The sequence below is a fragment of the Mixophyes fleayi genome, chromosome 7, assembly GCF_038048845.1.
Source record: "Mixophyes fleayi isolate aMixFle1 chromosome 7, aMixFle1.hap1, whole genome shotgun sequence".
NCBI lineage: Eukaryota > Metazoa > Chordata > Amphibia > Anura > Limnodynastidae > Mixophyes > Mixophyes fleayi.
This window is the reverse complement of record NC_134408.1, coordinates 128,167,287-128,180,921: the sequence shown is the minus strand read 5'-3', so window position 1 is coordinate 128,180,921 and position 13,635 is coordinate 128,167,287. Positions and strand designations below refer to the sequence as shown.

General features: G+C 39.8%; 1 protein-coding gene across 5 annotated transcripts in view; it reads left to right on the top strand.

The window, feature by feature from the left end:
* The window catches only part of B3GALT1 (beta-1,3-galactosyltransferase 1), a 230,150-nt gene that overhangs the window by 60,753 nt on the left and 155,762 nt on the right, over positions 1-13,635 (top strand). For 2 of the 5 annotated variants that reach the window (XR_012678306.1, XM_075180716.1), the window contains exon 2: positions 6,866-6,926. The gene's annotated coding sequence lies outside the window, so the exon portion shown is untranslated. Of the gene's footprint in view, positions 1-5,743; positions 5,821-6,865; positions 6,927-10,287; positions 10,340-13,635 lie in introns of those variants that run through there. The other 3 variants (XR_012678308.1, XR_012678307.1, XM_075180718.1) reach the window with 3 other exon arrangements.

Sequence of the window (13,635 nt, the reverse complement as noted above, 5' to 3'; positions counted from 1 at the left end):
AAAAAAATAAAATAACTAGGGGCCCAGCAACTGCATGTTACCCCCTGCATTCAAGCTACTGTGTATAGCAGCAACGCACTGAATAGCGTCATTTTGGCCCTGCCATATGGTATAAAGCCATAATTGCTTTGTCAGGGTGGAGCCAAAAGGACTAGTAGAATCATCAATGTCCCGGTCCCTCCCACTTCACTAGGAAGTGGACAGGATTTGGGAGGGTGGTCAGCTTTCCCAGCAGTCCAGGAGAGCTACCCGGAAATCTGGGTGTATCCCGGGCATTCTGTGAGACTGGGCAATAATGATGTATACCCTCAGGCAGACTTATTTAGTTTTGATAGCCTGGAATTATTTTTTCTTAAATGCATTATTTTACAATGTAGAGATCGCTGCAAAGGTGTGTCATTTCCCAGGACAATAAAAATACATCAACCAGAATAATTATATCAATAGATAGCTAACATGCACAGGAAGAAGCAAGAAAGGGAAAGCAATGCATTTAGTAAAAGGCACAGAAGTGTATGTACAAGCCGATAATACATTAAAGTGAAAAGTGGTTGCAATTGGGATTTGGGTAAACATCAACAAAGGGGTTAAAGCTTGGTGTTTTTTCAGATTAAGGACTTTTAAGTTCGACCTGAAGCATTTTAGGTCCTTGCGTGAGGCAGTGACCTGTCCACTTGTGTGATTATGTTAGTGGGGACAGGGCTACATGTGACAGGGCCGGTATCATGGTGTCATTATGTGAGTGGAGCAATATATAGGGTATGTATCAATCACACCATTCCCTACCCTATAAAACATACAATGTAAACATGCTACCGCACACACACACAGACAAGCCCAATAGGGACCTTTTTTGTCAGAAACAAATTAACCTACCAGTATGTTTTTGGAATGTAGGAAGTAATTTGAGCACCCGGGGGAAAACCCACGCACACACGGGGAGAACATACAAACTCCACACAGATAGGGTCCTGGTTAGAATCTAACTTATAACCCCAGCACCCAGGCAACAATGCTAGAGGATAGATGCTGGAAGAAACGGCGTCTCCAATAGCACAGATTGGTGATGAGCGGCTCCTATCAACTGGTAGAGGAAAACTGTTATTAAATATACTTATGTGAAGTACATACATGCAACTTCTTTTTTTATTGCCATGCATGGAGTGTGCTTGGAATACAACAATAGGACAATGAAAGTCTGTTTTGACTCCTTTCATTCTTTGCGTATTCAGAAACCTACCATTCAGCTTCACCAGCCAGCAGTCTCGCTTCTAAGAGATTCTCACAGGAAAAAAACAAAATGACAAGGAGGGTACAGATTTTGACACATTGTTTTACAATATGTTTGTCACATAGCTTATCTTTTGCATCTGTTACCAGGCTCGCAGTCTACCTTCAATTAATGGATCAAAAACAAAATACATAAATAAAGCTCTCACATGGCACAAATGGGACGCAGATCTTTTTTTATGTATTCCAAAGGTATTCCAAAGGTTATTAACTTTTTTTTCAGCCAGGGACCCAGACACAGTTTTAAGAATTTAGAATGCTTTACTATGTTTCCCTTTAGTTACTTTATTCATGGTTACATTAAAATAATAACTATTGAGAAATGAGTCACTTACAGAAAATATTATGAAAGTTTACCCATACCCGACATATAGTGGAGGCAGACATTTTGTGGGCTCAGCCAATAGTCTTGGAAATAAACTGTGTGCTGCGTGCCTCAGTGATTTCACCACTCCCTAGTGAATTGATAGGCTGCTACCGCATGGACATTGATTTACTTAACAAAATGGTTGACTCCACTGGGTGGTAAGTAACAGGTCTACTGTAAAATATGATTAATAAGTATTTTATTAGTTGGTGGCACATAGTATTTTTGGAAAAAGAGGATTATTGTGATCCTTTGTTTCTGGAGTGGGGATTTGGGAATCATTGTGACTGCTACGTCTGAGATCTCCCCTTGCTGAGATGCATCTCAAGAATATTGGTCCGGCAGCCATCTTAGCAGTCAGCAGCACCTTATTGGATCATGTGTTGTTACCCATAGCTATCTATGGCCAAACTTCTAAATCCCTACCCCCAAAAATTGGTTTGGACATCCCTTTTAAACAGCAACTTTCATAGGCACCGATATACGGCTTTTAACACGTATCTCTAGATTGGAATATACTCACAGAATCTTGAGTTCTTGGCTCCATCAATAACAACAAGGAGTACTTCCTATATATGATTTTTCCAGCACCGTGCTTGAGGTATTTAATGCGCATCAATTTTGATTTGTCAAGCATATCCATCCCACAATATATCCTGTCCCCATATGACCAATTACAGCAACTTGGTTCCACATCCAACTCTCCCAGCTGTATTTTTACAGTGAGTTTTGGGATCTTTATTCAGAACACCTAAATTTAAAATTTTATCTTTTTTTTTTTTAAATCTCTTTATTGAACAACAAAAAAAGAGCAGATGACAATAAACTATAATCAAAACAATCGCCTTATGAAGTGTTTTTACAAAGCTATCAATGTTTCCTGACCTTCTATGTCATAATTCTCCAAAATTAAATTTATTTCCAGGACAGGAATTTTGTACCGTATACCTCAAGAAGAGGAAATACACCAAACTGAGAGATATAAAAGAAGATATATAAGAGACTAAAGTAATAAAATGATAAAAAGCAAAAATAGGATAAAACCAAAGAGTTCTGGTTTAAACCAATGAACAAACCAGTGAAGGTTTGTAGAGCGAATAATAAGATTATATTGGGAATAATTAGACAACATGTTTGGGCAGAAAACGTAACAGGGGTGCATGGTTGACTAGCAAGACCTAAGAATAGGATCGGGGATGTACATGGACGGTAGATAAGTCAACATAACGTAAAGTAGGAAAGTGGACACAAGAGTGTAGAGAGAGCTAACATAATTGTCTATTCAGAAACCATGTTGTAGATTCAAAGATGTTCATGATGGCAGTTTGAGCTTCAGGTACATAGTCTATATATGGATATCATTTCTCATAAAATCTCTCCACTCCCTTCTCTATACCCGGGAGGTTTGCTTTCCTATCAAAACAAAGGAAATCCAGTACATGGTTATCATTTTACTCTAATTAGCACATTGTTATGAATTCAATTAAGGGGCTCACTTGTTATTTCACACATATTCTACATGACAAAACAGTTGTTTTAAATTTAAGAGCTTAATTTCATGTAAAACATATTGGCAGAAATCCATTATCAGGACACTAGTGCTGTTACATGCAATAGGTGTCAGTATTGGTGGTAGATGTCAAACCACAAGAAGCTTTTAGACTTAACCAGTTTGTTGGTTTTATTTCATAACTTTTTTTTATTACAGATGATATATACATATATACAGTTGCTCACAGTTGATACTGACTGTAACAGACAGGCAGTATGACAAGCTTTGAGACAGAATGGAAGAGGGCTCTGTGCATAAGAGCTTACATACTAAGGGGAGGGGAAACAGACTGCAGGCACGAGAGGAGTCAGTGAAGGGGATCAGTTACAAGAGGAGATAGGGAAGTGGGAGGTGAGGAGAACAAGGGTGGAGAAGGTTAGGTGGATGGCTGGTAGTTATTGAGGAAGAGATGGGTTATGAGAGCCCGTTTGAAGGTGCCAAGATTATGGGATAGATGGAGGGAGGGAGGTCGTTCCAGTGGAGGGGGGCAACACGGGAGAAGTCTTGAATTCTGGCATTGGATGAGGTAATCAGTGGGGAGTAGAGGCGACGGTCCTTGGCCGAGCGCAGGGAACGGGCGGGAATGTGAATGGAGAGGAGGTTGGAGAAATAAAGGGCAGTGGAATTGGATAGGGCCTTGTAGGTGATGGTGAGAAGTTTAAAAAGAATTTTGTATTGGAATGGGAGCCAGTGTAAGGCAAGGCAGAGAGGGGAGGCAGAGGAAGAGCAGTGTGAGAGAAAGATAATTCTCGCAGCCACATTGAGAATAGCGCACAGGGGGGCGAGATGGGAGTGGGGGAGGCCGGTGAGGAGAAGGTTTCAGTAATCGAGACGGGAAATAATGAGAGTGTAGATTAGAGTTTTGGCGGCATCCTGAGAAAGGAAGGGCCGGATGCAGAAAATATTCCGTAGTTGGAAGCGACAGGATTGGTCAAGAGATTGAATGAGCAGGGCAAAAAAGAGGGAGGAGTTGAGGGTGATACTGAGGCAGCGGAGTTGGGGAACAGGAGAGATGGTGGTGTTATTAACTGTGATGGAGAGATCACAGGGGGGTGAAGATTTAGAAGGAGGTAAAACAGCTAGTGTCAACATGCAATTGTGGTGCTACACAATATCAAGGTGTGATCACATCCTTAGCTCACAGATTGTGTGAAAATAAATTAGCTGTGTATTTTACTTTTAATGAACCTGTGATCCGGAATATGACTGTGCGCAGTAAACATGTAAAAGCGTAGTTCACACATATGTAACAACACTGTTAACACAAACCACGTATTCTTTAACTCATAAGTCGCAGCATATAGAATGTTGGCCATGATGCCTATTTGCTTTAACAGAAGAGCTCTCAGTGGGACACATTCAGTGACATTGTACTAAACTATGCCTTCATTCAATAATTTGCTTTCATTAGGTTTGTTGTATTAACATTGCATTTAGGTTTTACTGAGTTACTGCAGCCAATCATCAATCAGTTTGTATCTGTCTAATGCAAATGGGACAATGGAAGCAAGTGTTTGATTGGTTGCTTGGTTCAGTGCAAAGGTTACACCTAAATGCAATTTAAGTAACTGAGCCCGAATGTCTCTTTCCTACCTAATAGAGGCAACACAACTTGCAAAGATTATTTTTTGCCTTTTAATTTATAAAATATATAAATAAATGATAATGATGATGATGATAAAAACTGAAGACTGAACCATGGGTGTACAGCTGGCCATAGACATAACAATTTTTCACGGTTTAGTTGAAACTATTGGCTTTATATAGAGACAGATAAATGTTCACATTCCGGTTTTAAGAAGTGCCCCCAGAAAATCAGTCTGCCTCTATATTTGCAGGATGGCAATATTGTGTTCAGTAATCACGAGAGTGAGGGAGCATTGGTTATGTCTTTATTGCATGTGTTACATATGTGCTTAAAAGTTTTTTTTCACATTGGTCAAAAGGCCCTAGAAATGCACCTGCTCCATCCCATTGTAACTAAAACTGACACCTGATTTCCTTCATCTCGGCAGTCGTGTAAAATGCAAGTCCTTTATTGAGGAGAAAAATACACTGTGGCCCTCGCTAAACACAGATGTTCTCTGACCTTTTTTAAATAATATTGTCCTGCAGTCAAAATCTTGTTTTTGCTTATGGCTACATTCATGGGCCTCAACATACCATCACTATAGGACCACCTCCTCTTTCTATTAAACTTTTCATTTGTTCCCCTACAATACTGCTCCACTTAGCCATTTATACTCATGAGAGAGAGGGGACATCAGGACTCTTTATTTCCCTTTTTGCAGTGGTGGAAACCCTCCCCCCTACCCCTTAGCAGCACTCTCCATACCTTTGAATTCAGGCGAGAGTTTCGATCGAAGGGAGGGGGCGGGGCTTACCAGAGCTAATGAATCAGAGGCAGGGGTGTGACTATGCAGAAGTGCAGCTGGATCAGGGGCGGGCTGGGCCGGGGGGCAGGGGGACATCGCCCCCCCGGGCCACTCAGTCTAACCGGTGTTTTGGTCGGCCGCCAAAACATCACATGACATGTGATGCGGCCGCCTGTGTGCCCTCCGGGCTGAAATTTGCCAGTCCGCGCCTGAGCTGGATGGTACTACAAAATGCAGTAAGAAATAAACAGGACAGGACCTCTGCAACCCCAGAGGAGGTGGAAAAATCGGATCCTTTTGTGGGAAGAAAAAGGATGTGTGGACCTCCGTCCCCACCTAAATGTGACTTTTCCACCCCTTTCTCTCATATAAATAAGCTCATCTATAAAAACAAAATCTAATTTTTTCATGTGGATGCAAAAGTAGGCAGACTAAGACACTTATTATGTACTCAGCCAGTAACCCATCCCCCTGCGATTAGGTACAATTAAAAGAAAAAATAAATGCAGATAGCCCAGTGTCCCAGCCCAAAGGGCAGATGCCCAGCCGGCCCCTGACCACCATAGAAGGAGAGCCCAAAAGGTTTTTGAGTCCTGGGAGTGATTCAAAGGGGTATATTTACTAAACTGCGGGTTTGAAAAAGTGGAGATGTTGCCTATAGCAACCAATCAGATTCTAGCTGTCATTTATTTAGTCCATTCTACAAAATGACAGCTAGAATCTGATTGCTTGCTATAGGCAACATCTCCACTTTTTCAAACCCGCACTTTAGTAAATATACCCCCAAGTGTGCTCAGGTGTACAGGTATTTACTATGTTAATGGCATACTTGCCAACTCTCCCGGATTGTCCGGGAGACTCCCGCATTTTGCGAGAGTCTCCCGGACGAGTGTGGCAATCTCCCTGATAGGAAGGGGGAAAAATTTAGTTTAAACGCCGCGATTCACCCGGAATCGCGGCGCTTAGCCCCGCCCCCACTGTAAAATGACGCGATTTGCGTCATTCCGTCACGGGGGCGGGGCCAAAATGACGCGATTTCGCAGCCCCGCCCCCTGCACGCCCACGTCCCAGCCGGCATCTCCCGGAAAAAGAAAAAAAAATGTTGGCAAGTATGGTTAATGGTGGAGCAGACTGCAAATTATTAAAAAAACACAAATTATAATTCCAGCTGAATGTTCAGATATTACTTGTGTTTGTTCTTATCTTTCAAAATCTGTAAAATGCAACTTTTTGTCTTATTTTGTATGGTAATTATCATTTTTTGCTTCTTTTTGCATACAGTGTATCTGCTGGATTGACGCTAACAGATGAAAGGGACAGAATCATGTTTCCAGGATCTCAGGTACATCAGTCAAATGTGACAAACCAGTTAACTAGTTTGTTTAGCTAAACCAAATTTTACACCTTACACATATCTCTTTCTATTGTAACTGTAATGTTTATTGATGTTGTTTTATTCCATACTTTGTAACATATTCTGTCATTTTAATCTCCGTCTATATTGTAAAGTTTGTCACTCCTCTCTCGATATTGTGATACTCTATTTCCACTCTGCTGTGTAATAGCTGGTTTTCTATGTGCTTTGGAAAGGTCACACTAAATTCATGCTCTGAGTGATGGGAACGCCTGTGATATAATCGCAGTTCCGATGTACCAAGGCAGAGTACAAGAGATTAGAGTGGTTTTAAGAACAGTGGCTTTTGAGAAGCACTGAATCTTGAAACTTAAAGGAGAGTCAAGAATAAAAAAAAATGTTTTGTGTGTAAGAAACAGTTGGTACCCAGCAACCTAAAAGTAATCACTACAGAAATTGCCATTCCCTTATCTAACAAAACCTTTTATTTATATAGTCCCTGCTCCACTGGAGCTTAATACACACACCCACACAAACACACAACCCTATACAAACACAGGAAGAACATAGATACTTGAACATACATTCTTAAAATGTACCCTACACTTACTTGAGATTGTCAGCTCTTTGAACGGGGTTCTTATCCCGATTGCATCATGTTCGTGTAATTGTTATAATGTTATGTTATTGTTATGTCTTGTATAGTACATATTACTTATTATAGCCAATCAACGCATTGCCTCAGCCATTTTTAGCCAATATCAAAAGCCATTCGGAGCCAATAAACATGAAATATTTTCGTCGTCATGATGCATTGTCTTGAATATATGTGTAGATAAACTTTATTACTGAACCGCTGTAATATACAGACCTATTCCTTTGACTCCGGGGTTGGTGCGTGAAAGTAGATCTCACCATACAAATTAGTTTTTATGCTGTATTATCCCCATGGATAACTGCTTTGATAACTATTTTGGCTTCACCTTCTCGATCTAAGGAATGCTGGACTGTTTGTATTATGTTCTTATTAAGCACTTTGGACTCTGTTGCGTTTGGTTTGTCTCTGAAAATTGTCTTTGTTGACCAAATTCCCTCATTTCGCTACTTTATTTTATTTTTATATCTATGTTTTCTCTGTATATGATAATGAAAACTCAAAAATAATGTGTACAAAATAAGTAAATTACGGTGATATAGTCACCTGTAAATATATACAGAATTTGTGTTTCTTTTATTATAAAGAGATTTTTTTTTTAACAGATTATATTTTTTTATCCATCCATCAGCGCTGTTAAATTATCTCACATCAAGTGTGAGTCTCTAAACCCATGTAATCATGTAGGTCGACTGTCACAGAACCATTGCAGAGAGTAGAAAGGTTTTGGTCTGTATTGTGAACAATCCGATCAAATCTGTTTCCATGGCGACAGAATACTTTTTCTGAATAGGTTTTTAAAATTGTGAGTTGTAAGCTAATATGTTGTAGCTATTATGTGTTATATTAACTCAGTCACTCTAAAGTTCACAGTAAGGATGGACATTATAATTCTTATGGCAGCATAAATTTGGGAAGGAGGGGTTGTATTATGAAATAACTATACAACATAATGCATATACCAAACTAAGGTTAGATATAACTAAAGTCAGACTAGGCTACAATCTTGAGCAGGCAGGATACTAGAAGATAAACTACCCAGGCAGGAGGCAAGGATACTGAGAGAGTGTAGAGGAAGCAAGGTTGGGTCCCATTATAAATTCTACACTTGGACCCAGAGACTTGTAATTCCTAAGATGTGCACTGTTTCTTTTATGTTACACTTATATTACATTTATATTATTCTTACTCTAAAATGTGGCCTGCTAGCTGTATGTCCATCTCTGAATCTGAATCTATGCTCAGCATGGCCACACCCACATGGGCATCCAAATCCAACAGATTCTGACGTCAGGTGATGTCATTGAGCCCTCTTAGTGCGTTTGAGTGTCTGCAATCACAATAATACCTAAAAAGTATATTGCTCTGAAAATACTGATATTAGATCTATGTGTAAAAAATTCTTAATTTGGAGAATACAGTGTTAATTGAAATTAATCAGCATTACTTAAAGGGGTTCTCCACCTGAGAATTTCTCTCCATAGTAAGTTTGTCCCACCTACACTAAACAGGTATGGGTTCCTCCTTAAGACCCCCCACCTTTACTTTAGATAAGACAGCAGAGGATCATCATCATCATCATCATCATATATTTATATAGCGCCAGCAAATTCCGTAGCGCTTTACAATTGGGAACAAACATTAATAAAACAATGCTGGGTAATACATACAGACAGAGAGGTAAGAGAACCCTGCTCACAAGTTTACAATCTATGGGATCACCATTATTGCTGGTGTCAGCAAGCAGAGCTAATCTGATTGGACACCTGTCGTTTCATCTCCTGCTCATTGGAGCAGAACTGCAGCTGCCAAATTACAGAACGAGATTTAAAGTTTACTCACACTGGTGATTCCAGGTTATTTGGGCAATCTGTCACTGTCCTAGTAATAGTGGGGATGTCAGTGGAGGAACCACCTGACTGGTATATGTGGGTGATTATGGAGAGAGTTTCTCCAGAGTAAACATCTGCTTTAAGTTTAATGTTTACTGTAGACAATAAGCAGGGGCCTGATTCATTAGAGATCTTATCTGCCGTGTTTTGCTTATCTTAAGCAAATCCACTCTGTGCATGCTCAGAAAAGGGAGATAAGAAGCAAAATCCACTGCGTAAGTGAAGAATTTCTTAAGTTAAGACGAAAATCCATCTTAACTTCACTCTTATCTCCCCGTTTCTTCTTAAAATAAGCATCTGAACTTTGGCATAAGATAAGATCACTAATGAATCAGGCCCCAGGTGTCTTTTCTGCAGTTGGACCACACTTGGAAGGTTGTGAACTGTAATGATTTAGGTAATATCTAGCGACAGAAGAGTGACGGGGTTCCGAACACATCAGAGAGCCTACATATTAATCAAGTAAACCTACAGGAATATTGAATGGTTAATGTCCCAGAAACAACCAAAAAAAAAAAAAATAGATCTAAAAAATGAAACATGTTGGAACTTTCAACATTTCATTTTGGGATAAGATTGGTGACCTCAAACTAATGAGCAAAGCAGAAGAGAAAGAGGAGCAATCTATAAGGATTTGGCACATTCAAGTATGTAATTACTAGAAAGCTATTTGCGAAGTTGTATGCATTCAAATTAGCATAATGTGGAGTTAGTGGTTTATAAAGCATATGCTGCTGAAAGTGCCGTTATAAGATGTTTAGAAGAATGTTTTCTAAAATCATTTACATTTTTTTTGCCTTAGTGAAGGAGGAATGGCATCATTATCCGGCCTAACTGCAGAACTATACTAGAATGTAACTATGCATTACAGCGGAACTAGCGTACAATTATAAATATGTTAAAATATTAAGTATATTGGAACATTACACTTCAACAATTTGTATGTTAATTTGACATCTAAGTTAAATGTCACATTCCAGCTTATGGCTGGTATTTACTGTAACGCTGATCAACTGCCACTCATGTGGGAGTTCCTTGGTGTTAAATAAATGTAACTTTTTGGGAGGGTAGAATGTTGTATACCCATGCTTGTTAAGTATTGCGATCTGTAGTAAAATCACAAACCTCATAGTTTTAGGCTACTTGTTCTAGTACAGGGAGAAGTATATAATATAGATTTTTATGCATACTTAACAACTGTCCTAAATTTCCCAGGACAGTCACACAAGGGGCGAGGCCTTTCAAAAGGTGTGGTGGTCTTCCTTAAAATAGGTATAGTTTGGATGGTTGTGGGTGTAGTTTGGACAGTTCGGGAGGGTGGCTTATTTTGTATCAAAATTCTAAGCAAGAAAGTAGGTAGGTGTCATATATACAAACCCTCAATACATAGTACTAGCAGTTTTAAGGGTTTGTTACTTCCACCCCTTTACCTGTTGCCCTGCTTATATTATAGCACACCCCCAATGACATCAGACCTACCCCACATATTAGGCCATACCCCCAAGGTATCACATCGTGAGAGGATTATCACTCAGACAAACAGGAGGATTTTGGGAGGAGATAAATTGATGTGTATAAATGTATCAAAGTCACAGTAATTCCATCTGACTTGAGATCACCCTTCCCCGCAATATCCATTTTGGTGATAGGGGGCATCTTTCAGATGGACATGCCTTCTGTTGGCAAACCCATGGGACATCACTAAACTTATGGCATAGGTGGCCAAGTCCACTCAAAACACCCATCCCCACCTTCTGAGCGACATTATCTTACCCCATTATTATGCCTGGAGGGGCTAAAAGATTGCCAGCTCTGCCATTATAATCTGCACTGATAGTTGTTCTTATAAGCCACAGAGGAAGGACCTGTTAATTTGCCACTTACATTTTCACTGATTAACCTGGACTCAGCGAATTAATGATATACCAGACAATCATCCCCATGATGAAATGGGTGGTGTTGGTACAGTATGTCTGTCTATTTCTTATTTTATAAGCTGGACTTACCATACTTGCCTACTCTCCTGGAGTTCCAGGAGGCTCCTGATTTTCGGGGAGTCCTGCCGGAATCCAGGAAGAGTAGGCATCTTCGAAGACCATGGAGGAGGTGGGGCTTAATGACACAATTTTGCATAATTAAGCCCTGCCCCCTGCTATGAAATGTTGTGAGATTTTGCATCATTTTCTAGCAGGAGGCAGGGCCAGGGTGATGCAATGGTGTCATCACGCCCCCTCCCACCCCCTGTTACATGGCTTCTCCCCCGGGATAGGTATGCTTAAAGCTAGATTTATTTAGACCACTCACGCTGGGTACACACTGCAGGTTTTTTCACCCAGTTATCAGGCCAATTACTTGATAAACGACCATTAAGGCCAATATTGCACTAGTGTGTATGCTCCAATGATCATGTTTGATTATCCTGTGTGTATGTATATATATATATATTATATATATATATATATATATATATATATATATATATATATATATATATATATATATAATTTTATTTCAGAATTCTCATGCAGAATGAACAAACACTTTTTAATAGTAAATGGAATATAAAAAAATAAAGTCTAACCAGCAAGGTTTGAGCACAATTAGAGTAGTAGTTATAATATATTTGGTCAAAGATATCTGATATAATATCCTACAGTATCATAGTACTTATTGTATGGTATAGTGATCTTGCATCGTTACAGGCACTCACACCTGTTGTTGTGCCACAGACCTTTTATATAAACAACATTAAAATACTCATTTCACATTGCACCCAAAGAGGCTCACGTTAAGTTGAGCACTAATTGCCTTGCTGTTTCGGAACTAGTGGTTTGTGTGCTTGCACAGAAGTAAGAAAGCAGATTGTACACCAACAGCGCAATTTGTATCGAACTTAACACGAGCCCCTCAATTTCTACAACATTTGTCTGCTGATTTCTATCATGGATATCTACACATGTTTAACTCATATCCATTATTACATGATCCTTTGTGAATTATCCATATTCATTTTTTAATACCTTCTAACAGAGCTGGAGATTTCAGCCAATGTTATTTCAGTATGAACAGTGAACAGTCTGACCGTGATCACCCCTCTATATACCTCCTTCACTACACCAGAAATTGTCAGGTAGCCATAATTATTGTTAGGTTTTCTACTTAGTTTCAACGATGTTGATGCAACAGTTAATCCTTATTCCTACAGGGGATCTGGTTAAATCTTGTTTTTCAAACAAGATGCATCAGAACAATGAATAAACTGTTTGCAGGTCATATTATCAATTAGGAAATATCAACTTTAAAATAAAAAATTGAGTGAATGTTTCCTTTTAATATACAGTTCACTCCCAACTGTACCTTGGACGCTTTCACATCCATACTTGTCAAACAACCGAACAGCTGGCAACGGTTACAATAGAACAACATGTTCACTCTCACTAATTGGACTTTTCTACAAGCCATGACATTTGTCAGATTACGAAACAATGCCTGATTTATATTTATGGGTCACTGTGTAGTATTGTTACAGTTCTGTGACTGCTGGTTTTCTATGTACAGGAAACCTTTTTAGAGATCAATATATTAAATAGCCAGTTGGCAGGATTGCAAAGTAACACACTTCTCCAAAGGAGAAACTAGCTGACCTACAGGTTGTTGACTATGTGACTGCTACAGTATGTAGGTTCTGGTTTGGTGACGTGAAGTTATTATCTTGCCAAATAATAAAATGGGGCATTAGACAGACCTCCCATTAGTATTAGCTTATTTTCCCAATTCTTGGAAAAATGGATGTGGTGTCACATGGCTGGGTGTGAATGGGTGGTACTGGTTCAGGGGCAAACGCAGGATTTGTAGAGGGGGGTTTCCACACCACGCTGCCAGTGGGCGTGACCAGCATGCATGGGGGCGTGGCTATAATATTGGACAATGCTTGGCTGCTCTCCAACTCTTCCTATCCCCATAATATACATGGGCAACGCTCAGTGCACTACTGTTAGGTGCATGCAGCTCTCCCTTTTCAAGCAGAGCCATGTGAAGCGGGGGCAGGGTCCAGCCACCTCAATTATACAGTGTCCTAGGCTTTGAGGGGTTTTTCCGGCACTTGGAAACCCCCCTCGGTTTGCCTATGTGGTTGTAGTTTAGGTCACTC